The following is a 25,035-nucleotide window of genomic DNA, read 5'->3' as shown; positions in this document are numbered from 1 at the left end:
AATAAAATAAAATAAAATAAAAAGAAATTTGACACCATAAATAAGAAATTTAAATTTAAATATCTTTGACATAAAAAAATCGATTCCACTTTTAGGAATTAATCCTACAGACAGACTCTGCTATTGAATTTTGTTCCCTCACAATTCATATGTTGAAGCCCCAATCCCCGATGTGACTGTATTAGGAGACAGAGGGTTTAAGAGGGGCTTTAGATCTTCAGTCTAACAGTAAAAGATGTCTTCAGACATAGCCAAATGTTTGGGGTAGAGGAGCTGTCTTCCATTTGAAAACTACTGAGTTAGGCAAAGACTTCTCTGATAAAATATCAAAAGCATGATCCATTTTTTAAAAATGATACACTTCAGGGCTGCCTGGGAGGCTCAGTGGGTTAAGTGTCTGACTTTGGCTCAGGTCATGATCTCAGGGTGCTGGACTGAGCCCCACATTGGTCTCCCCATGGATCAGAGACTCTCCTTCTCCTTCTCTCCCTCTGCCTCTCCCTCCCCTCCACTCGTGTGCTCTCTTTCTCTCTCTCTCTCAAATACACTCTTAAAAAATAATAAACTTGACTTCTTTAAAATTAAAAATTTCTACTCAGTGGAAGATAATGTTAAGAGAATGGAAAGGAAGAAAATATTCACAGAACACATTTTTGACAAAGATCTTATAATCTAGAATATATAAAGAACTCTCATAACTCAAGAATAAAAATATAAACCACCCAACTTTTTTAATGGGTCAAAGATTTGAACAGATATCTCACCAAAGAAGACATATAGATGGCAAACAAATATATGAAAAGTGTTCAACATCATTAGTCATCAGGAAAATCCAAATTGAAACCACAGGGAGACACCGCTTCATAAGTTTTAACTTAAAAATCTATAATGGCTGGTTCCCTCGGTGGAGTGAGCAACTCTTGATCTTGGGGTTTGTGAGTTCAAGTCCCACACTGGGTATAGAGATTACTTAAAAATAAAATGTTAAGGGGCTCCTGGGTGGCTCAGTCGGTTGAGCGTCTGACTCTTGATTTCAGTTCAGGTCAGGATCTCAGGGTTGTGAGATCAGGCCCTGTGTGGGGTTCAGTGCTGAGCGTGAAGCCTGCTTAAGATTCTCCCTCTCCTTCTCCTTCTGCCCCTCCACCCCGCACCCCAGCTCACATGTGTACTCTCTAAATAAATAAATAAATAAATAAATAAAGTTACAAATCTAAAAAAACCAAACAAACAAAAATCTAGGATACCACATTGCCCAGCAAGCCCCTCTTAGGTACAGGAGATATGAAAACTTACGTCCATACAAAAACCTGTAAATAGCAGATTTCATCACAGTCACTCAAAATTAGAAACAACCCAAATGTCCTTTGATTAGTTAATAGAGAAACTGTGGTATATCCGTATAATGAAAAAGACTATTCAACAAAAAAGAACAAACTACTGATACATACAAAATCAGCAACCTCAAATGTGTCACACTAAGTGCAAAAAGCCAGACTCCAAAGCTATGTAGTGTATGATTCCATTTATATGACACCGGAAAAGGCAACTATCAAAGCAAGCCTGATGGATTAGTTGGGACGGAGAGGGTGGGAGGGGCAAGAAACAACCAGGACCCCCACCCCCACCCTTTTTAAATCCTGGGATGTTTCTTGTTTGTTTTTAAATTATCTTCCAATTTAAAAAAAAAGGTTTTAATGCAAGCTAATAAATGGACCGTCAGATGATTCTGTGGCCAACGCCAAAGCACTCGCCTCCCTTGCAAGATGCATTCATTTCGCAAAGTCGTAGCATACCCACACGTATGAAAAGGGAGCCTCTAAAAGTGAAACTGCTTACGTGGACATCAGGGGTTTTAAAATGTTCTTGGACCTTAACTTTCCATTGCTCTTTGACAGTACTTGATAACATGTGATGACCAAATTACTATCACTTGGGAATTTTTGATAGAGATTTTTGCCAATAACCCTTTAAAAAGATCATTTCTTGGGGCGCCTGGGTGGTCAGATGGTGAAGCCTCAGCCTTTGGCTCAGGTCATGATCTCCAGGTGTGGGGGTCGGCTCCTGGCTCTGCAGCGAGCCTGCTTCTCCCTCTTCCTCTGCCTGCAGCTCCCCCTGCTTGTTCTCTCTCTCTCTCTCTCTGTCAAATAAATAAATAAAATCTTCAAAAAATAAAAAAAAAAGACAGGTTCACTTAAAAAAGCATGTGCTTAACTTCTCCGATTTGTGGGTGCCATGACAGGTGCCCAGATTAGAAAGAAAAGTAAGGCAGTACAGAGCTGAGGACTCCCTCTTGGAGAGAAAGACATTCTCGTAAGTCGGCAGTAAGGGAGGAATAAAGATGTGGGAGCGAGAGTAGCAGGAATTTCCTAATAAAAATCAAGAGCACAGCAGTATTTTCTGACCAGTGTTCACTGCTGAAACCTCAGAAATTAGGTAAAAGTACAAAGAAAATATTAACATTGCTTATAATGCCGCCGTCACAGTGAACACCTTGGTGGGCTTCCTTCCAATCTTTTTTCAAGGGGTATGTACCCAGCTGTTAGAATTTTGGTTGAGGGCTCAAGACAATAGGTGTTATAGTCTGAAGGAAAGTTGGAGAACACACTGCAAGACTTGCAAGAGATGGAAGAAAGCCCAGAGCGCAGACTCAGCTCCTCGCCGACCTCCAGGAGTGATAAACGTGAAAGATGCAGAGGCTGAGAGAAGGTTAGACGTTAGAGGAAAATTCCAGGGAGAGGTCACCTGAACACCATGAGGCCCATACTCCTCTGCAAACCGCAAACCCCTCTTTCTCCTCCAGGGCTCAAGACGTCTCTCGACATGTTCCTTGGAGGCACTTCATAAAATTGCCTCCATGGCTCAGTTTCTTAAAAACAAAAGTGAGAAAGGGAAGTGGTTTTCAGGCAACTGGTACTTTCCACCCCATCCCAGGCCTTGCCTTTGTAAGGGAGCCCTTCTCCTGACTGGGATAAAGAAAATGAAAAACTGCAAGTAGAAATGAAAGAGGACTTCAGCTACCTTATTTTAACCTCGCATTTTCTGATTAAGTTCTTCTTCCCAGCGCATCTCTTACAAGGACTGCTCTCAGCCTGCAAGACCACGACTGCGTGACTGACCCCAGGACAATGACCGATTTGACCTTCACTGCCCACCTGCACGGACCCGCCCACCTCTGTCCCGTATTTCCCTTCTATAAATCAGGCAGTATTTTCAGCACTTTGGAGACAGCCTTTAAGACACTAGTCCGCTGTCTTGGGAGTGCTGGCCTCACTAAATTAATTCCTTTCTTGTTTCACCACCACTCGACTCTCTGCCTTTGGATTCGTCACTGGTGAGTGGCCCAACCTGGTGTGTCTGAGACGCCAGGAGCCAGGTGCTCTTGTATCCCTGTGCCCTGCTATAGAAACAAGAACTTTAAAATTTAAAAATTCATGCTGAAGCACTTTTTAAAACCCATTTGGGACCATACCAAATACTGAAGTTGGTATTATATAGTAGACGCGTCCCATCAGAGTAGATGTTCTTTGAAAACATAATGACTGCATAGCAGTCCATCATCTTCTTCTTCTTTTTTTTTTTTTTTTAAGATTTATTTACTTTAGAGAGAAAGAGCACTCACGTGAGGGGGGACGGAGATGCAGAGGGAGAGAGAGCTCAAGCAGACTCCCCGCTGAGTGCAGAGCCCCAGGCAGGGCTCCATCTCACAACCCTGGGATCAGGGCCTGATCCCAAATCTGACTGAGTCACCCAGGCGCCCTGCAGTCCGTCTCTGGAAAAGAAACTCTCTGAGAAATCTAGAGAAGTCAAGGGCTGAACAGCCTTTTCCCACCACAAGCATCTGGCCGGAATCTCTTGTGGGCACCAACTTGAGAGAGCGGGTTGGATAAAACCCACGAGCTGCAAACTCTAGGCCAGACCACAGATGTCTCCCGTGTCACCATTACCACGGTCTTCAACCTGATGCTACCACTTCCTGAGCGCTCGTGGCATCCCAGGCACCTGCAATCTCATTATAACCCCAGGAGCTCTAGGTCTGACACTGAAGCCCGCGTAATAATCATCACCAGCAGAAGCTGCCCCCCCTCCTCCCCCTTCCCCCTTCGAGTCACCAGGACTGGGGTGGGGCCTGGGAATCCCAGTGTTGATGCTGGCCAGAAAAGTGAGGCGGAAAGAAGTTCAAGGGCTTGCCCAAGACCTTTGACCCAGGTCGACTGGAGCACCCTTTCCCTCCACCTCCCCCTCCCCCTCCCCCAGGACCCTAGGGAACACTCTGTTCTGGTTTCTCCCACCTCTCTCACCTCTTCCCCAGCCCTCTCTGAGCCTTATGTCTGTGTTGTCTTATATTCTTCCAAAGGGAATATGCCAGCAGGACTATCTTACAGGTGCCTGCTTCCAAAATGACACTTCACTCTTTCCTCTTCACCCTAGAGTCAAGACCACCTCCATCAACACCGTCAGCATCACCTGGGAATTTGTTAGACATGCAGAATTTCAGGCCCATGGCCCAGACCTACTAAAGCTGAATCAGATGCCTAGGTGAGTCACACACACATTAAAGTTGCAACAGCTGCCGTTCTAGATACTTCTCAGTCAGATGTTGATCTGATTGTTTAAGTGAATCACCACAAAAGCAGTGATTTTCAACCCTGGTGGTGTTTAGAATCAACTGGTGCTCGTTTAAAAATGCTGATGCCTGGGCCCCGTCCCCAGACCAAATGAATCAGAATCTTTGTGGAAGATGGACCTTAGTCATATATATTTTTAATATATATGAATATATATATTAAAGTGTGAGTGTAATGTCAAATTATGATACAAAAATCACTGCTTTAAAGATTGAAAAATTTATGGGAGAGTTTAGAAACCAACAAAACTGCTTTAAGTAAAAAGCAAATATGCATAAAATTATAAAATGGTTTCCCATAACATTCAGGATAAATTGCAAATTTGTCACCTTAGCACCAAAGGCCCTTTCTGATTATGAGTCCTGTCGGCCTCTCCAGCCCCATCTCCTGCTCTCCCACCCCTACACGCTGGGGGCACCAAACCACTTGCATTGCCCTCAAAATGTCCCTTCGCTTCACACTTCCATGACTTTACCCAAATTCTCTTTAATTAACTTTCCCATTTCTTTCCCTTTTCAAAGACTCAACTCCAGGCTTCTGCCTCTGGAAGGCCTTCCTGGACCCCACTATTTTTAGCTATTTGTATTGCCAGCCACATTTCAAGGGCAGGGCCCCAATCAGACCTAGGCTACTGTCTCCAGTAAGTCTTGTCTTCCAATAAGAACATTGGGGAAGGGATGCCTGGGTGGCTCAGTCAGTTAAGTGTCTGCCTTCGGCTCAGGTCATGATCCCAGGGTCCTGGGATCGAGTTCTGCATCTGGCCCTTGCTCAGTGGGGAGTCTACTTCTCCCTCTGCCTGCTGCTCCCTCTGCTTGTGCTCAACCTCTGACAAATAAATAAATAAAATCTTTAAAAAAAAAAAAAAAGAACATTGGGGGAATGTTAAACATTAGAATGTGCCAATGCAGGGACGACCCTTGAATATTGTTTCAGGTTGATTTAAACAGCAGCAAATGCACAGGCCACTGCCTGTGGGCATAAGAAGTAATCAGTTTTGCCTCCTACAAACTTACTGTGGACACCTAACACACACACACACACACACACACACACACACACACACACACACACACGAAAGCCAGCCCCACCCCCCTTCACTAGGAAAGAGCTTTTGGTGCATGACGTAATCCTTACTCATTTGATACCTAATTTCACACATAAATTGCTTTTCCTCCTTTTTGATTGATTTTTAGAAACAGCATGAAATGAACATTGTTTTTTTTTTTTTTTTCATTTATTTCTCTATGTTGAGAATGTGCTTCCTTGAATTGGACAGGAAGAAAATTTTGAATTTACTTTTCATGTTTTGGTGACTCATTTTAGAATATACAAACTTCGGCCCAAATTAAAACAAAATGTTTAAAAGCCCCGGAGAAACGTTCAGATCTTCTCTTGCGTAAACAGAGTGCCATCTCGTAAGAAAAAAGTCTGAACACCTCTGAAATATGTGGTCCACTTTTTTCTTCTCATTCTCCCCCAACCTTTCGAGGGACAGGAGTAAACACCAAGAGTAAACATTTCTCTTGAATGCTCTGACATCTAAATTCTCCCTGTCCTGCCTGCTCAGAACTGGCTTGAGAGGGACAAAAATATTATGTAAAGCAAAAAATGATAGGTCTTAGCATGAGGAAATCAACAACTGGCAGGTTCTTTCATCTGTTCACTTAACAAATATTTATTGAGCATCTACTGTCTGCCAGGCTGGGGGGTAGACACTTCTGCAAGAGAAATCACTCTCATCAGGCTTCTGATGATCTCTACCTTGCCGAATGTAGTGGTCAGTTCTCCATTCCCACCTGACTCCTTCTCTTAGTGGATTATAGGTTTTACCTACTTTCCTTCTTCAAACACTTTCTTCTCGAGGCTTCTGAGGCACCACACTCTCCTGGTTTTCCTACTATCTTTCTGACCATGCCTTTGCTGTAGGATTGGCTGGCTCCTCTTTTTCCTGACAGCAAACTGTTGGCCGTTTCATCTTTCCTATCCACATTCTCATCCTAAGTGATCTCCTCAGGCCTGTGGCGCAGCGTCATTTACATGTTAATGACTTCCACATCCCAGTCTCTAATTCCTCTCTTTGCCCAGAGCTCTAGACTGTCATCTACCCAACTGCCCACATAATATGTCCACTTGGATGTCCAATAGGCATTTTAAATGGAGCTATTCCCCCAAGGGTCCCCACCACAAAGCTGCTCCTCTCCCAGCCTTTCCCACTTACTAAATTTGCTTGACCAAAAATCTGAACGTTAGAGACTGTGTTGGGCTGCAAGTAACAGAATCCAACTTAAGCAGAGAACAGTCATTCTTTTTTCACATAATGAGAGGACCAGAAATAGGCAGACCAGGGCCATGGAGTGCCTCCTCAGCGCCAAAAACGTCCCAGTTCTTCACTGTTTTCCTTCACTATCCTCATGGTTGCAAGCTGGCAACCTCACCTCCAGCCTCGCATTTACATTCCAACGGGAAGACAGGGAAGGAATTAACAAGGTGGAAGGCACAGAACCGATATGCAAACAACAAAACATTCCCAGAAATTCCCAGGAGACTTCTGCTTATGTCTCAGTGTCCAGAACTGTGTTATAAGCTCCACGTCAGCTGCAAGGTAGGCTGGGAAATAGAGCTGGGCACATTGCTACCCTGCACAAATTAGGCTTCTAATATATGAAAGAAAGGGAGAACAGATATATTCTGCACTTCCTCACCAGTCCACTGGCATGTCCTATCACTCCCACCTCCAAAGCACTTAACAAACTGATATTAAAAAAAAAAAAAACTGATCTCCATTGCTTGATTCTGGGGCTGAGACACCATTGTCTCTTGCTCAGAACACAAGGATGGCTTCCTAACTAGTCTCCCTCTTCTGCACTGGCCCTCTCTATGGCCCTTTCTTCACACAGCAGCCAGGGCTATGTGTTTAAAAGTATAAATATAGGGGTCCCTCGCTGGCTCAGTGGGTAGAGCATGCAACCCTTGACCTCAGGGCTGTGAGTTTGAGCCCCATGGTGGGTGTAGAGATTACTTAAAAATAAAATCTTAAAAAAGTAAAAATAAATTTATAAAAAGAAAAAGTATACCTTTCATTACACCATTTTCTTTCTAAAAATCTCCAAGAGATCAGTCATCGTCTGGTTTCCCCCAAGCAGACAGTGAGACAAGGACTTGCATGCAAGGTTGTTTACCTGAGAGTGCAGACACACAGGGTGGGGGGATGCAGTGAGACAAAGAAAGGGAGGGAGCACAGAGAAGGTGTGACAGCAAGGCAGCCTCCCAGGCAGGCGCAGGCAACTGAAGCTTAACCCCAGGGCAAGCACTAGGGGAGCCCTGTGGAACACTTGCCCCAGAATTAGGGGACCCAAGGGGCAAGGGAAGGAATTTACACAGCAGCCTTCAAGAGTTGCTGGCTTCGGCTCTCTTGGCTTGGATACCGAGCCCTGAGTGCACCCGCTTGACCCTCTCCTGACCCTCTCCTGACCCTTTCCTGACCATCACAGATAGGGGGGAGAGCCACTTAATTTCGTTAATAGGCTAAGAAGTTCCAAATACAATTTAAGGGTGATAAATGTCTCTTAGAAGTTTGCTAAGCTTTAGTCTCATTTGAAAGCTGCTAAATTTTGTGGTGCTTGCTCTCTGACAGATTAAAAAAAAAAAAAAGCATAAACCTCCTTAGTAATATAGGAAAATTTCCAGTACGGCATATAAGATTTGGAGTATTTAAATCAATGCATTAAGGTACACATAATTTAATAATACTAGTAATTAATTATATGTATATTATATCTATAGATGGCATTACTGTAACTACAGGTCTGAAGACTATAGAGGAACAGGAAGCAAACAACTATGGCTATATTTCTGCCCTTAGATAAGCTTACTACTTATTTGTATTTTCCTTTCTTCTTCAGTTATTCTACAAAGTAACCATTACAAGCAACAGTCAGAGCTGCCACCATGACCACGAATTCATTGCTTGGTCCTGCATTATCTTTTGGCACTAAAAGGAAAAAGAAAATTTCTTTTGGCACTACAAGGAAAAAGAAAATTTCTAACTCCCAGGCTTTGAGGTTCATGACAACTGAAACTGCATTTTCCTTTTATTTACGTTCAACTTTTTTTTTTTTAAAGATTTTATTTATTTATTTGACAGAGATAGAGACAGCCAGCGAGAGAGGGAACACAAGCAGGGGAGTAGGAGAGGAAGAAGCAGGCTCCCAGCTGAGGAGCCTGATGTGGGGCTCGATCCCACAATGCCGGGATCATGCCCTGAGCCGAAGGCAGACGCTTAACCGCTGTGCCACCCAGGCACCCCTTACTTTCAATTTTTTATTTCCCTTTTAGTATCTAAGGACAATTTCCAAGAGACCATATGCAGGTGGATTTAAACCAAGGACCAGTTCTAAATGAGTCTAGCCTTCTGCCTCAGGGCCATGTAATTCTGGCTTAGATCTAAACACCAAGAAGATTGAACATGGACGGCACTGGAGGAGATAATGCTAAGTGAAATAAGTCAAGCAGAGAAAGACAATTATCATATGATTTCTCTCATCTATGGAACATAAGAACTAGGAGGATCGGTAGGGGAAGAAAGGGATAAAGAAAAGGGGGGTAATCAGAGGGGGGAATGAAACATGAGAGACTATGGACTGTGAGAGGCAAACTGAGGACTTCAGAGGGGAGGGGGTGGGGGAAGGGGATAGCCTGGTGATGGGTAGTAGGGAGGGCACGTATTGCATGGTGCACTGGGTGTTATACGCAACTAATGAAGCATCAAACTTTACATCGGAATCTGGGGATGTACTGTATGGTGATTAACACAATATAATAAAATAAAATTAAAAAAAAAAAAAAGAAGATTGAACAGCATCTTATCATGAGCTGCGGGTTCTGAAAAAGCATTTACACAACTTCAAAGGTCAAGGTCAAGGACCAGACACTCAGAACAAAGCAGACTTTAAAGCCCACAGGGGGAGAGTAGGTGGCTCTACCATTTACCAACAGTGGGAGTTTGCGTAAAGCATTTAACATTTTTTAATTTCCTTATTTATAAAATGGGAAGAATATCTCCCCAAGAAGTTGGGGGAGACATCAACACTTTGAAAAGTGCTTAGCACCAGGTTGCTAGATTTAGTTAATGAAAATACAGGACATTCGGTTAAATGTGAATTTCAGATGAATAATGAAAAAATTTTTAAGTATGTCCCAAATCTTGGATGGAACAAACAATAGTTTATCTGCAGCCTTACCTAGCACAACAGCAGACACAAAAACGAGGCACCTGATACAGGGTAGATCTTAGAAGGATGACTGCATTACAGGGGTGGAATGTAGAGCAAGGAGCCCATGGAAGAGGTCAGGCTTCAGAATGGGTGGGACTGTGAAGCATTCACTGGTCCTATGATTATTGGTTGCTGAGAAATATTTCTAAAAGTAGTTCATTTCCTCCAGGAATTCCTGTTGCCCTCTCAACAGATGCCAGCCATTAAAAGGCTGGAAATTTTAATTGATCAAGATCAACTTGATCAAAACCAATGATAGATTTCACTTGAATAAATCAATGTGCCAAGTTGGACCTGCTGAGCCTTTTATTCTAAATTTTATATAATCCAGTAGCCAACTGTGAAGAATTACTATGTTAAAATTTTTTTACTGTAGGGGCACCTGGCTGGCTCCACCTGTCGGTAGAGCATGTGACTCTTGATTTCACAGTAGTGAGTTCAAACCCCACAGTGGGCATAGAGATGACTTACTTTATTTTTATTTTTATTTTTTTTTACTTTAAGGTTTTCCTATAGAGGGTAAAGGAGAAAAGCGTGTGTAGTTGCAAATACTGGAGTCAATACAGGGTTTGGACAAATAACATCATGCAAGGACAACACGCTCTGCTAAAGGCAATTCGAGGTGGCTGCATAACATCACAGTGAAGGGTTTTGCTCAGAAGGCATGAGCTCCCGACCACTCCAGTGTACGCCCTCATGTGTAGGCTTATTGAACTCTTGGCTATTCTGAGATGTGAACCTCTTTGCTACCCACCCGGTCACTGGCTAGACACACCCTTTCTGTCCCTCGCAATCAGCCTGTGCTGGTCTGATAAAGCTAAGGATTTGTCATTCACTAGAAAACTTGCCACCACAGCATAAAGTACCCCGGGCTTCATTTCTGGCCCAATACGTGATATTAATTTTACAACAGGTAGACGAAGCTCTAGCTATAACTCGTGCCACTAGTCATTAACTCTCCTTCCTAATATAACTAGTTGTGTCTTGGCTGCACCAGAATGTTGCATAACTGAGGAAAGCCGAAATATCATTTACGACCCTTGGAAACCCCAGCCACAGGCAACATGGAGAAGGGGACACGCCTATGAACAGATAACCTTCCGGCGACATGGGGGTTGGGGTGCCGAGCCCCCACACAGACGAAAATGCTGCCTACAGCTTATGACTGTCTGACTTCCCAAATACTCAACTGCTAGTAGCCTGCCGTGGGCAGAAAGCCTACTGGTAACATCGACAGCAGCTGACACATGTTTTGTGTCTTCTAGGTATTATATACTATATTCTTCCAATAAAGTAAGCTAGAGAAAAGGAAACGCTATGAAGAAAACGCTAAGAGCAAATACATTCATGGTCCCGCGCTGTAAAAGACCCACACAAAGAAGACCCACGCAGCCCAAACCTGTGCTGTTCAAGGATCAAGGGCACACAGAAAACAAAGGCCTCCAGCGTTCGCTTGCCCTGGCTGTGGAACCTCGGGACCAACGGCACTCTTGGTGGCAGCCAGAGGCGTCGGTACAGAGAGGCTCTCCGTGGACGCGGACCTCATCCACCCTCCACCACACGCGACAGGACACTGCGACTCACCGAGCGGAATTCGTGAGCTCCCGCTGCAGGAGCACTTTCAGTCACCCCAGGTTGAGCTTGAATCTGCCCCCTTCCTGGCAAGAGGACTGGGGGGAGATCCCAATCCTGACGTTCTTTTTTTTTTTTTTAATTTTATTTTATTTTATTATATTATGTTAATCACCATACAGTACATCCCCAGATTCCGATGTAAAGTTTGATGCTTCATTAGTTGCGTATAACACCCAGTGCACCATGCAATACGTGCCCTCCTTACTACCCATCACCAGTCTATCCCATTCCCCCACCCCCTCCCCTCTGAAGTCTTCAGTTTGTTTCTCATAGTCCATAGTCTCTCATGTTTCATTCCCCCTTCTGATTACCCCCCTTTTCTTTATCCCTTTCTTCCCCTACCGATCATCCTAGTTCTTATGTTCCATAGATGAGAGAAATCATATGATAATTGTCTTTCTCTGCTTGACTTATTTCACTTAGCATTATCTCCTCCAGTGCCGTCCATGTTGCAGCAAATGTTGAGAATTCGTTCTTTCTGATAGCTGAGTAATATTCCATTGTATATATGGACCACAGCTTCTTAATCCAGTCATCTGTTGAAGGGCATCTCGGCTCCTTCCATGATTTGGCTATTGTGGACAATGCAGCTATGAACATTGGGGTGCATATGGCCCTTCTCTTTACTACGTCTGTATCTTTGGGGTAAACACCCAGTAGTGCAATGGCTGGGTCATAGGGTAGTTCAATTTTTAACTTTTTAAGGGACCTCCACACTGTTTTCCAGAGTGGCTGTACCAACTTGCATTCCCACCAACAATGTAGGAGGGATCCCCTTTCTCCACATCCTCTCCAACAATTGTTGTTTCTTGCCTTGTCTATCTTTGCCATTCTAACTGGCGTAAGGTGGTATCTCAGTGTGGTTTTGATTTGAATTTCCCTGATGGCTAATGATTTTGAACATTTTTTCATGTGTCTGTTAGCCATTTGTATGTCTTCATTGGAAAAGTGTCTGTTCATATCTTCTGCCCATTTTATGATTTGTTTATTTGTTTCTCGTGTATTGAGTTTGAGAAGTTCTTTGTAGATCTTGGATACCAGTCCTTTATCTGTGGTGTCCTTTGCAAATATATTCTCCCATTCCGTGGGCTGTCTCTTAGTTTTTTTGCAACCCCAGCTGAGCGGGCATGGTAAACGGACGCTCCAGGGACGGGCCACCGAACTCAGGAGGGAAAACACTTGTTCAAAATAAGCAGGCGCGGAAGCCTCGCCACTTGCGTTAAAGGAGAACACTGCCTCCCCGCGCCCCAGCCCACAGGTGACGCCTGTTCCATCGCATGCTCTTCGGTACAGCGCTCTGGGCGGCTAGGGCAGGCTGGACGGGAGACCTTGCCCAGGGGAGTTTTCTCCTCCCTAATCCCCGCTCCCCCCAAATCTAGCAGTTCCGGTGTGTTCGCAAGTTAGCCACCAGACACCAAATACAGAGTCATACCAAATCGCAGGTTAAAAAATAATAATAATAAATCAAAATAAATAAAACATAGATTAAAAATAAATAGAAGATGAAGAAAATACCCAACTTCGTACCTGTTCAGCCAGGGCACGGCTCTGCCAACAGGTGTTTATAATTAAACTCTACTCGTTTATACCCGGGGTTTCACCTACGCACACCTGTTCCCAAGAAGACCAAAATTACCAGCGACAAGAGGTTCAATTGGAAATGCCTCTGTGTCTGTTTTTAATCATCAGAAGGAACAGGTGTGAGTTCAAACCCCACAGTGCTGGCCCAAGGGCCCCCAAGGAAGGCCTGGCACCCACTGTGTGCATTAGAGGAGAAAGCAGGGAGTGGCAAGGAGGAAGCCTTCTGTACCCCCGCGGTGGGGAATATGAGTGGAAATTGCAGTCAGTTGCTAGGAAGGTGATGGCTGGGAAGAACGCTGAAAATAGAGTATGTATAAATGGGATAGCAGTAGTACCTACCTAACAGAAAGCACTAAATGAATTAAAATATGTGCCTGCAACATAGTAAATGCTAGGTGTCAGCTATTGTTACCCTTACAGAAAAAAAAATATATATACAATGTATGTAAGATACATAATATTACATATGTGTCCTTAAACATATATATACCTAACAGTATCAACGTGTGGTACACCTTATTTTTTTCACTTAACATATCCTAGAAATCTTTTTATATCAGCATATGTCTAGCCCATTCACTAAAGTTGCATATTATCCCACTGGATGAATATACCTACATATAGGCAAGAAATATTTATCAGGCATTTCGGTTATGCCAGGCCCTGTGTAAGGATAACAGAAGAACATTGCTCTTGGGAGCAAATCTTGTTGTTATTATTTTTTTAAGTAGGCTCCAGGCCCAGTGTGGAGCCCAATGCGGGGCGTGAACTCATGACCCTGAGATCAAGACCTGAGGTGAGATCAAGAGTCCGATACGTAACAGACCAGGCATCCCCTTGTCATTTTTCTCAGGATGGTGTTAAATATATAGAATGCAGGGAACACTGGGGCTATTTTATGCTGGGTCTTCCTATACAAGAATATACTTACGGTCTTGTGACCACACTTTTCTGGGCCTCCACATTTCTAAATGCACTCTTTCCTCTCCAACGCTTAACATTTACCCCACCACCACCCTGCCGTGATTCCAGCTACTCCTATAATTTCAATCACTCCCCAAATCATATGTCTTGGCCTACATCTCTCTGCTAAGCTCCAGAGCTGTCTACTCAACCGCCCGCTGGACCCCACTCCTACCTCACAATGTTCCACAAGCGCCTCAAGCTCAATTAAGACCAAAGTGAAGCCCCTGCCCCCCCAACCCTGCTCCCGCTGCGCTGACCATTCCGACGTCCAGCCCCACCCGCCGTCCTGCTGCCCTCACTATATTACTTTTTTTTTTTTAAAGATTTTTTATTTATTTATTTGACAGAGATAGAGACAGCCAGTGAGAGCGGGAACACAAGCAGGGGGAGTGGGAGAGGAAGAAGCAGGCTCCTAGCAGAGGAGCCTGACGTGGGGCTCGATCCCATAACGCCGGGATCACGCCCTGAGCCGAAGGCAGACGCTTAACCGCTGTGCCACCAGGCGCCCCTCCTCACTATTTTAAAACATCAAATGAACTCACCCATTTCTCTCTATTCTTCCCCACCTCGGGCTTCATAATTTTGGTCTCTATCACCAAAATAGAGGAGGCTTCCTTACTGCTCTCTCTGCTTTCTGTTCTCCATTCCCATCTCCATTCTGCTGTCAGACTAGTTTATTGAAAATGCAAATTAATGCCCTCACCCCTGGGCATTCACAAGTCCGACCCTGCCTACAAACCGACCAGAATGCTGTGCTCTCTCATTCTTCCTTGCCTTGGCACTCTCGGAATGCTCGTTCTGTCTATCCTTGAAGCTCAGTTCAACTATCTTTTCTTGGACGTTTTCCAGCACTTTCCCAACTTCCAACCTCCCACCTTTGTCCTCTCCTACCACTGGAGCATCTCTTTATCATTTTTATCATTTCTTTTAGCACACATTCCTGTAATCAGGGTGGTGGTGGTGGTGGCTGTTGTTTTTGTTTTCAGTCTGCCCATCTGTTCCCCGCTCTCCAGGCTTTGAGTCTGTCCCTTGATGACAGATCTGTTTTCTGGTCCATCTTTGCACATTCTATAGCATTTAGCACGAGAGCCAACACTATGAGGGCAATGCTCAGAAACCTTTGCTGGTGGATGGATTAGGGAGCAAATGACCCAGAAGGGAAACTGTAAGATCTCCAAAGAGTTTAGCCTTGCTGAGTTTGTCTAAAGAATTATTTGAATGCCTTTATTTCACACAAAAAAATTTTTGTTTCATCAAATGGAGAAAGAGACAGACAACAGTCATTTCAAAGAATATAAAGAGTCCGAATTTGTAATTAAATATTTTCAGATTAAGCCACTGAAGTTATAAATGAAATCAAATGGGTAACTCTTGCAGACTATGTATATCTCAGAAGCATGTATAAATCATATTGGATCACAAATTAATTTACTTGGAAAATTCAGTTGGCAGGCAAAACTCTTAATAGAATAGATATTTAAAATTGTAACATTATAATCTGATTCGAGAAATGAGAGTGTGCTCTCTACATTCTTTGCTCTTGGGGTTTAGAAACAAATGGCTTCTACTTGGTTTGGGCTTGGCTTCAGCAGAGCTAGATGTGTCTTCTGGTACATGCTGCCCCTTAGTGTCCGACTGCATAACTGCATCTGGAAGCTCTCTAATTTCCAGAATATGCTGGAAATTACGTAAAGACTCCTGGCCCTTCAGGGGCTTATCTGTGATGTAAACCAGCCCCAGCCTCTGCCCTCCAGGAGCCTTTCAGAAACAAAGATAATGTCAGAAGCCTTAATAGTACCCTGTCATGCTAGCAACACAAATTTACAAGTGACACGAAATCCCAGGGTGGGCACGAAACACACATATGTTTATAACACAGAAAGGTCATCTGGTAGCACTTTACAGATTCCATTAATTATTACAGTTTTGTTTTTCTTTCTTTCTTTCTTTCTTTCTTTCTTTCTTTCTTTCTTTCTCTTTCTTTCTTTCTTCTTCTTCTTTTTTTTTAAGATTTTATTTATTTATTTGACACAGAGAGAGAGCACAAGCAGGGGGAGCTGTAGGCAGAGGGTGAAGTAACAGGGAGCCTGATGTGGGCCTCAATCCCAGGACCCTGGGATCAGGACCTGAGCCAAAGGCAGACTGTTAACCCACTGAGCCACCCAGCCTCCTCTACAGTTTTTCTTTTCAATTTCTGGAATGAGTCATAACCCTTGCGGCTAAAAGGATTACGAGTGTGCAAAAGAATTAGAGAAATGGAAATTTCAGATTGGGGGAGTTCATAAGGGCTATTTTGGAGGAAAAAAAAGCTAGTACAATTCCACAGGTAGGAGGCAAAAAGAGTAGAGCTGTTTAAAGTGGGGACTTGACCCTGGGGCCTGAAAGAAAGGAAATACATGAAAAATTGGCCATCACATTAACTGGGATTGAGCCTGCCACAAAATCCTAGGAGGGTCAGCCTCTGGGGCCAAGGGCAGAGTTATACAGAAAGCCAAGTTGCCTCCTTGCAAAGTTTCCAGTTTTTGTCTTTTTATGTAACCTGATTCAAATGTTCTGACATTTTCATAGCAAGGACATGGACTAATCTACAATTATGTGGGGTACGAAGGAGGGATTACAAGAGTGCATAAGGAAACTTTTGGGGCTAATAGATATTCTCACTGTCTCTAGAGATGGTATATACACATATCAGAACTTATCAAAGTATACATTAAATATGTGTGGTTTATTGTATGTCAATTATAATGCACTATTGCTATTCAAAGAAATTTCCCAGAATCACATAACTAGATTATACATGCTGAAGTTCAAACCCATGTTTGTCTGACAAAAAATAAAATTAAGCAGCCATTTAAAAGTAGAATTAGAAAGACTACAGAAAGTAAATTTTTTTTCAGCAAAAAAAAAAAAAAGTGACAAAAGCAAAATAACCATACGTGTGCTATATTGGGAAAAAAATCTGTGTACATATAGAAAAGAAGGAAAATACAAATAGTTTTAATAGTTATTTAATGAATGATGGATGGCTTTTTAAATTTTCAATGCTGCTGTTAAATTGTATTTTCAGAGGCACCTGGGTGGCTCAGTCAGTTAAGTGTCTGACCCTTGATTGTGGCTCAGGTCATGATCTCAGGGTTGTGAGATGAGCCCCACATGAGGCTCCGGGCTGGGTGTGGAGCCTGCTTAATATTCTCTTCCTCTCCTTCTGCTTCTCCCCTACCCTCTCTAAAAAAAAAAAAAAAAGTATTTTCAATTAAAACATCGGTTGTTAATTGTACAGTATTTAAAATTATAATTTATCTCCATATTAGGCAATGTCTTTTAAGGTATAATGTTGAATTTTATTTTATTTTATTTTTTTAAAGATTTTATTTATTTATTCGACAGAGATAGAGACAGCCAGCGAGAGAGGAAACACAGGCAGGGGGAGTGGGAGAGGAAGAAGCAGGCTCCCAGTGGAGGAACCCGACGTGGGGCTTGATCCCACAACGCCGGGATCACGCCCTGAGCCGAAGGCAGACGCTTAACGACGCTTAACTGACTGAGCCACCCAGGCGCCCCATAATGTTGAATTTTAAAACTTAGCATGTAAAATTCTAGATTCAAAATGATCATGTTATGTTTTTATAGATGCAAGAGAAAAGACAAAAGGAAATATGCAAAGATGTTAATAGGAGTTTTTACAGGGTGATTTCTCTTTTTTCTGCTTATGTTAGTTACTCTTGGTTTTGGTAAGTTTAAATCTTCAGTAATAGCTATACTTTATTTTTATAATAAAAAAAATGAAATAAAGTGTTTTTAAAAACCATAGAGTTGACAAAGCATTTGAACCACCTGAATATAGATTTTTGGCTGTAGTATCCACTGACATTCCTCAAGTACTTTCCAGTTTGCAAAGCCCTTTTTGCACACACTATTAAGTAGCACATATTTGCCCAGTGCTGGACATTGTCTGTGGGAAATTATGTAATTCAGGACAAATGCCCAAATACTACTGAAAAATACATTACATATTATTATTAAATACTAAACCAACCATAAGGTACATACTAACTGGACCTCCTTTGTCACAAGAGAAAAAGGACAACCTCAAGTTAATGCCCTTGAAGTTCCTTTTCCCTTGACAATTTTTTTATTCCAAAATCAGTTTAAAGGGACGCCTGGGTGGCTCAGTCGGTTAAGCGTCTGCCTTCGGCTCTGGTCCTGATCTCAGGGTCTTAGGCTCAAGCCCCAAATCGGGCTCCCTGCTTGGTGGGGAGTCTGCTTCTCCCTCTCCCTCTGCCCCTCCCTCCCAATCATGCTCTATTTCTCTCTAAAAAAACAAACAACAGACAAACAAAACAACCCCCCCCCAAAATCAGGTTAAGGATCAGCTGTGTGTTCACGTGTGTGAGCGGGCTGCCCTGCATGTTTCTCATCCTTCAGAAAACAATTAGGACAAGGACGTAAAGGGCAAAGGTCCCTCAAGGAACTCCTAGGAGAATGGTGACTACACACTTGTCCTCACCCTTGCAGTCCAAAAAAACAGCCTTAGGGGAGTGGCCACACATTTCTGTCAGGAAAGCCAGTCTCTGCTCCAGGAACTGCAGGGAGGAGACTTTCCCTCTCTCTCCCTTCAGCGATGTCTCCTACATCCCTGAGTTCAGTGCTGAAAGAAAGGTATTTCGTCTTGCTCTCTACATCAGGACTAAAGTTGAGAGTCGAAAAGAAGAGGAATTATAGGGGCGCCTGACTGGCTCAGTTAGTGGAGCATGTGACTTGATCACCGGCTTTTGAGTTCCAACCCCACGCAGGGTGTGTAGATTACTTAAAAATAAAATCTTAAAAAGAAAGGGATGTCTGGATGGCTCAGTCACTTAAGCATCTGCCTTATCCTCAGGTCAGGATTCCAGGGTCCTGGGATGGAGCCCCACACAGAGCTCCTTGCTCAGCGGGGAGTCTGCTTCTCCCTCTGCCCCTCCCCCTGCTTGTGTTCCTTCTCTCTCTCTCAAAATAAATAAATAAAATCTTAAAAAAAAAAAAAAAGACTAGGGCATAAAATACATTGTGGCTTCTGCCTTGCTTCCTCTTGGATCATGTGCTCTGGGGGAAGTCAGTCACCACCACCACCGAGAGATCCATGTGGCAAAGAAGAGAGGCCTCCAGCCAACAAACCGCACCAACCTGCCAGGCATGTGACGAGGCTCCTTAGAAGAGGGTCTTCCAGCTGGAGTAGACTGCAGTATGACCTTCTGGGAAGCCCCGAGGCACAACCACAGCTACACAGCTCCCAAACTCCTGTCCCTAGAAATTATATGAGACAATACATATTGTTTTCAAGCAAAATTTAGGGTAAATTGTTACAAAACAATACACATCTAAAGTAGCTTCTTAGTTAAGTCTTTTTTACATGACTCTTCAGAAAAAAGGTGTCATGTCAATTAACAGGTTCTATTAAAAGTTCTCAGGAATCAAAATGTAAGTGAGGAAATTCTCCTATGTTGTTTCGGAACGGACAAACATGCCAAGCTCTTACAGGAGAGGGCACTGTTTCCTATTCTCTAGGGCACCTTACCCCACAAAACAGCAGTGAAAACTTAGAGGAAGTAACAATGGGTTCTCTGCAAGTGACCTCGAACATCTTATCAGAGTTAATACAGGGCTTTAAAAAAAATGTGCAGATTAACCAAAAATCACCTCAGATCACAAAGTACCGTTGCTTCGTCACTCCTCAGCGTCCTCCAAGCAAGGTCTGTGTAATAAAACTTCTCTTGATTATTCCCCAAGTTCTTTGAAGTACATTAGCACTGATTTCTCATTTGTCTGCTTTTGTGATACACAACCCAGAACTCCAAAAGCCTTCCACCAGCCCCTTCCCGGCTTCCCACGGGGAGAAGCGGAGAGAGCAGTGCCCATCTCAGGGTCTTCCAGGACAAAGGTTCCTCCTTCCATTCTGCCTCCTCCAAAGATGGCAACCCCACAAGTTTTCTGTTTCTGAAACCTGATCTGTAGCACAAGCTCACGTCCCCCTCTCTCCTCCTCCACAGAGGAGGTGAGAGTTCCTGGTACAGACAGGCCATACATACTGGGCCGCACTGGCAATGGCTGCAGAGTCGAGCAGTGCAATGAACTGTCTGCAGGGCTTGTGGGTCACAGAGGGAGTTCTCTCAACCAGCCAATTCCGCAGTGTGGTTTTGGACACAGTTCATGGAACATTCCCCTCCAGCACGGTTTCTCTACAGCTCTCACGAGAGTCTTGAGAGCCACTCATGTTTATTTCAATGAATTCCTTTTCTGCTTCAGCAGCTAGGCTCGGCTTCCATTGCTTGCCATTAAGAACCCTGAGTGATATGCCCCCATTCAAGGCGCTGCCGTGGGGGTGCCCGGCTGGCTCAGTCAGGAGAGCACACAACTCTTGATCTCCAGGCTGTGAGTTCGAACTCACATTGGGTGTAGAGATTACTTACAAATAAGAAAAGTAAAAGATAGACTTCTGCTAAGTTGATCACATCTTCAGGGAGCCCTGCCCTTGGTCCAGAAAGCCGTAGACTCTCCACAAAGAACTGGCCGGAAATACTGGATCTGCCAGGTTCAGGTGAAGTTACAAACCTATGCAAAGTTGCAGAGCCTCATTATGGTTGCATCTTTCTAGACCACTAGATTGCCCGGAGTTTGCTGTTTGCCTCCTTGTGACTAAGGCTCCTCACTTTCAAGCAAAGCAGGATGGAGTCCTGGGTGTGAAGGTCCTGCATCATTTATTTCTCTTTTGAGCTTTAATGCATATGCCTCCAAAGGACTTGGATTCCAAGAAAGTTATTTACTCATTTTCAGGCCGTGAACTCCTCCTTTTCCCAGCAGCTCAGAAACAGACTGGTGGTGGAAAAAGTTGCTCAAATAGCCTAATCTTCGTCAACTCTGAGTACCCAAGTGCATATAATAATGATATATTCTGGGTGCCTGGGTGGCTCAGTCAGTAAACGTCTGCCTTCGGCTCAGGTCATGATCCTGGAGACCCAGGACCATGTCCCACATTGGGCTCTCTGCTCCACGGGGAGTCTGCTTCTCCTCCTGACCTCCACCCCACTTGTGCTTTCTCTCTCTAATAAAAAAGTAAATCTTAAAAAAAAGAGAGAGAGAGATTTCTCCTACCTTGATTTGGCTCCCAATTATAGGGACACCATATACTTTAATGTTTCCTTTTCTTTAGCCAAAGCAAACTATTTGGTTACAGTTCAATAATCTTCTAGATTTTTAACATATTCTATGTATCCACCAAGTTGAGACATTTCTTTTTAGAGTCTACAACCTTACCAAAAAGTTTCTTATGTATCATCCCTATAAAGGAATGTGAGTTGAAAAACTCCCATACTTACCTATAAACGTAATTTACAGTTTTGAAATAAAAGTTCAGAGACCATTTCTGAAGAAATTGTTTTAGATTCTAGAATGATTAGCCCCCACCCTGCTTATCACTGTCCTTGGATGACAACACATTGGATTGCAGGTGGATCAGCCATTTCCCCTCACCTTACTCTTGGCCTGATGTTCCCTGAGCCAGTCTGCACCATGACTTGACTGGCGAGAGAAGATGGCAGAAGACTAAGAAGGAATGAAGGATTCTCGGATATCCCTTGAGTTTCATATACTTCTGGAACTCCATTCTGATGGCTTCAAGAGAGAGGCTCCATCCTCTTTGTACCTGTCAAAAGGTAACTGACAAATTGAAATTGGTCCTGGCCATTCCATCTTTCAGCAAGCAAAATCTTTACAGCTTCAAGTTCTGGATAGATAAGAACTTCCACTGAGCCCTTTTAAAAACTGGCTAAAGAAAACGGCAGGCAAATTTAACTAAAGATGTTCCTAGGATCTCATGGACTTACATTTTATTATAAACAATTTTTATTTTTTCTAAAAACCTTGGTAAGAAAGTTCCTGCAGATGATTCTAGGTTTGATTATTAAAAACAAGAATGGCATGGATCAGGAAAATTTTTATGTACAGAATTCGTTTCAGAGAGAGAATGAATATATGGAAGCCCAGATTTCACTTGATAACATGCAAATCCTATATGGGTGGGTTGTATTTGACACTGTTTCCTATTCCTACCTTCCTAAAGCTTCTGTTCTCTTTCTTTCCATGATCTCTTATTATGCTGGTTTCCCTCCCACCTCTAACTCTTCTTCCTCCATGTCCTTTCCTCTGCAGGAATCTTGCTTTCTAGTTTCTGCCCTTTAAATGTGAGTATTCTCCATTGCTCTATGTGGTCAATGTAGGCAATTTTAACTACTGTGATCGTTTTGTCTTCAAACTTTAAAATTCTAATTCCCAAGTCTATTTCCTCAACCCTGACCTGAGAATCATATCAATACTATTTTACTCCCATTCACCTACAATATAGACCTACAACATCTCGTGATATGCTGGTGTTTTGTATAGCCTAGCTATTTTGTATATTGTGGTGCCTAAATGGGTTATCTCTCAACCGGAGGCGGGGCCCTCAGATGTGGGGCAACCATTGGGTAGAAACCAATGGCACAGAAGGTGAAAGAATTCACCTGAGACAGACAAAAGAGAAGTTTACTGAATACACGCTAGGGAGAAGCTGAGGAGAGGCTGTCCGCAATGAGGCAGTGATTGGGGGCTGTTCTTAAATGGGGAAGATGAGGGGCGCCTGGGTGGCTCAGTTGGTTAAGTGACGGCCATTGGCTCAGGTCATGATCCCGGAGTCCCAGGATCGAGCCCTGAATCGGGCTCCCTGCTCAGTGGGGAGTCTGCTTCTCCCTTTGACCTCCCCCTTCTCATGTTCTCTCTCTCTCAAATAAAAAAAATAAAATTAAAAAAAAATGGGGAAGATGAGGAGGTATGGCGACATACAGAATTTTCCCCTTTTTTGGAACTGTGCCTGTGTGCCTGAGTAAGTAGCCCATTAGTCAGTTAGGGCCTATGGCTATTTTGAGCTGGGTTGCCAGATGGACCTGGCTCCTTCTACATTCCATTGCTCAAGCCTGTTTGCATAAAAGCTGGCCTCTACACTTATCCCTTTTATACTTACACCCCTACTTACACTTCTAGGTTGTGAATTTTATTGCTCCTTCTTTGGACTTGAATTGGTTATAGGCTATACTAGTTAGCATGCATTTGTCAGCAAGTACTAGAAAAACAAAAGTACTTAAAACTTAATAAGGACATTTGTTATCTCACACCATAAGGGCTGATTCAGTGTTTCAACGATATCAGCAAGGACCCAAAATCTTCTGTTTGTCCTCTTCACCATATTCTGTGCGCTGGTTCTCATCCCTGACTTGTCCCCTGGTCACAAAGTGACTATCTCAAGTCCAGGCATTGTAACTTTGGATTAGCTATGGAAGATTATTTGGAGAAATCCATCCATGTCTCCAGACATTCTAAATTTTCTAAAATTATCACTGTATTCAGTCCACAGAGTAGAAAAAGACGTTTCTGAACAGTATCAGACTGGCCTTCCCCAAAAATTGCTTAAGCAATTTAGTGTTTTAGGAAATTGCCACTTGACCGTGTTGAGGGAAGCTGCTAGAATTAGCCTTACACCAGTCTAATGGGGGATGGCTGCTGTTTGAACATATCCTTCCCTCTCTATAAAAACTCTTGGGAGAAATTTCCATGTGGTCATTGTGTTGAGACAGTCCTGATCTGCCTAAGCAATTATCTTATGGACATTGAACTGGCTGGCTGATAAGGTGTCCTCTCTTTCTTTAGCTGTTAAAAGGACTAGAGTCAAATCTGGGGCCCCCGAGGCCAAACACCTGACTTTACCACCTATATAAACTCAAATACCCACCACAGGGGTTACGCGGGAACTGCTGAACAAGTACAACACAGGTACCAATCAGAATTGACAGCAGTTACAAATAGTGAGCAGGGTCTGCCCGCTAATGCAGATGGCAAAAGAGAGAGAGAATAAGAAAAAAAAAATCTTGACTTATTTTTGTTTGACTCATAGTTGATAGAGATCTAAGTTCAGAGAAATGGTCCATGATGATAAATGGGAATGACACTCTGTCTCAGAGTTGGGGAGCCAAAGGGACTAGAGGGGACTCTGGTAAATTGGACGGCCACGCCCGCTTAGGAATGGGGACTGCATCTGAGGATTCAGATGATTGCTGCCAGACTAGAATATGGCCCAGAGCTCCCAGGACTTCCACTACTTTCAGAAAAAAACCAGGAATTCTAATTTTTGAGAATGCCTGGATTTTAACTACAATTCAAAACAACAAACGAACACATGGAACCGAAAATAAACAGACAAAGCTGCAGGCCAATCCGAACAGTCGAGTTCAGCTGAACCCAGCCAGCTGCGACTTCTGCTTTCTGCGGTGTATTTTGTATTAATCTCACTCCACCCCTCCCCATTTTACGTTTCAGTCTTGTTTTTTCCTCTTCTCTCCTACTTAATTTCCAATTTCTTACTCTATTTTTTGTATTCTTATGTATTGCTTTAAATCCTGCCTGGGGCAGAGCAGAGTATAAATAAACAGACTGCAGGACACCCCCCCTCCATTGCACCATCAGCATCTCACCACCCCCCAAGTCACACCAGACTGTGTCATTTGCACTCCAAGGCATCCTCACCCCTCTAGTCCATATGGGACCCTCCTTGATTTGCTGTCAACAGCAATACCCCCACTCGCCTCACTGCATAAGTCAGAAACCTGAGGGTCAGGCTGTTTCTGGTCTCTTCCTCTCCTGTGACCAGGTGCCAGGTTTACCCCCTTAGTCTCCCACTCCCCTCTCTCACCCTAGCCCAGGGCTACAGGCCCTTGTGGCATCTGGATGGAATTACCCTAAGAGACCCTGACTCACCTTCCACACTCACTTTGATCTTCTTCAAAATCAGTCTCCCCCAGCTATCAGGTTGCACACCTGACCTCCCCACCTTCATCCCAAAGAGAGTCCCTGCCATCTCTGAGTTAAATCTAAGTTCCCTGGAATGCCTGGGT

General features: G+C 43.5%; 1 protein-coding gene across 1 annotated transcript in view; it reads right to left on the bottom strand.

Moving 5' to 3' along the window:
- Positions 1–20,299, bottom strand: part of CRHBP (corticotropin releasing hormone binding protein) — an 85,511-nt gene extending 65,212 nt beyond the window's left edge. The window contains exons 1-2 of the mRNA XM_034656400.1: positions 19,757–20,299; positions 19,244–19,363 (exon numbers count right to left, since the gene is read on the bottom strand). The gene's annotated coding sequence lies outside the window, so the exon portion shown is untranslated. The remainder of the gene's footprint in view (positions 1–19,243; positions 19,364–19,756) is intronic.
- Between the last annotated feature and the right edge of the window lie 4,736 nt (positions 20,300–25,035).

This window comes from Ailuropoda melanoleuca, chromosome 3 (assembly GCF_002007445.2).
Source record: "Ailuropoda melanoleuca isolate Jingjing chromosome 3, ASM200744v2, whole genome shotgun sequence".
Lineage (NCBI taxonomy): Eukaryota > Metazoa > Chordata > Mammalia > Carnivora > Ursidae > Ailuropoda > Ailuropoda melanoleuca.
The sequence above is the reverse complement of the archived record's forward strand: the minus strand, read 5'-3'. Positions and strand labels throughout refer to the sequence as shown.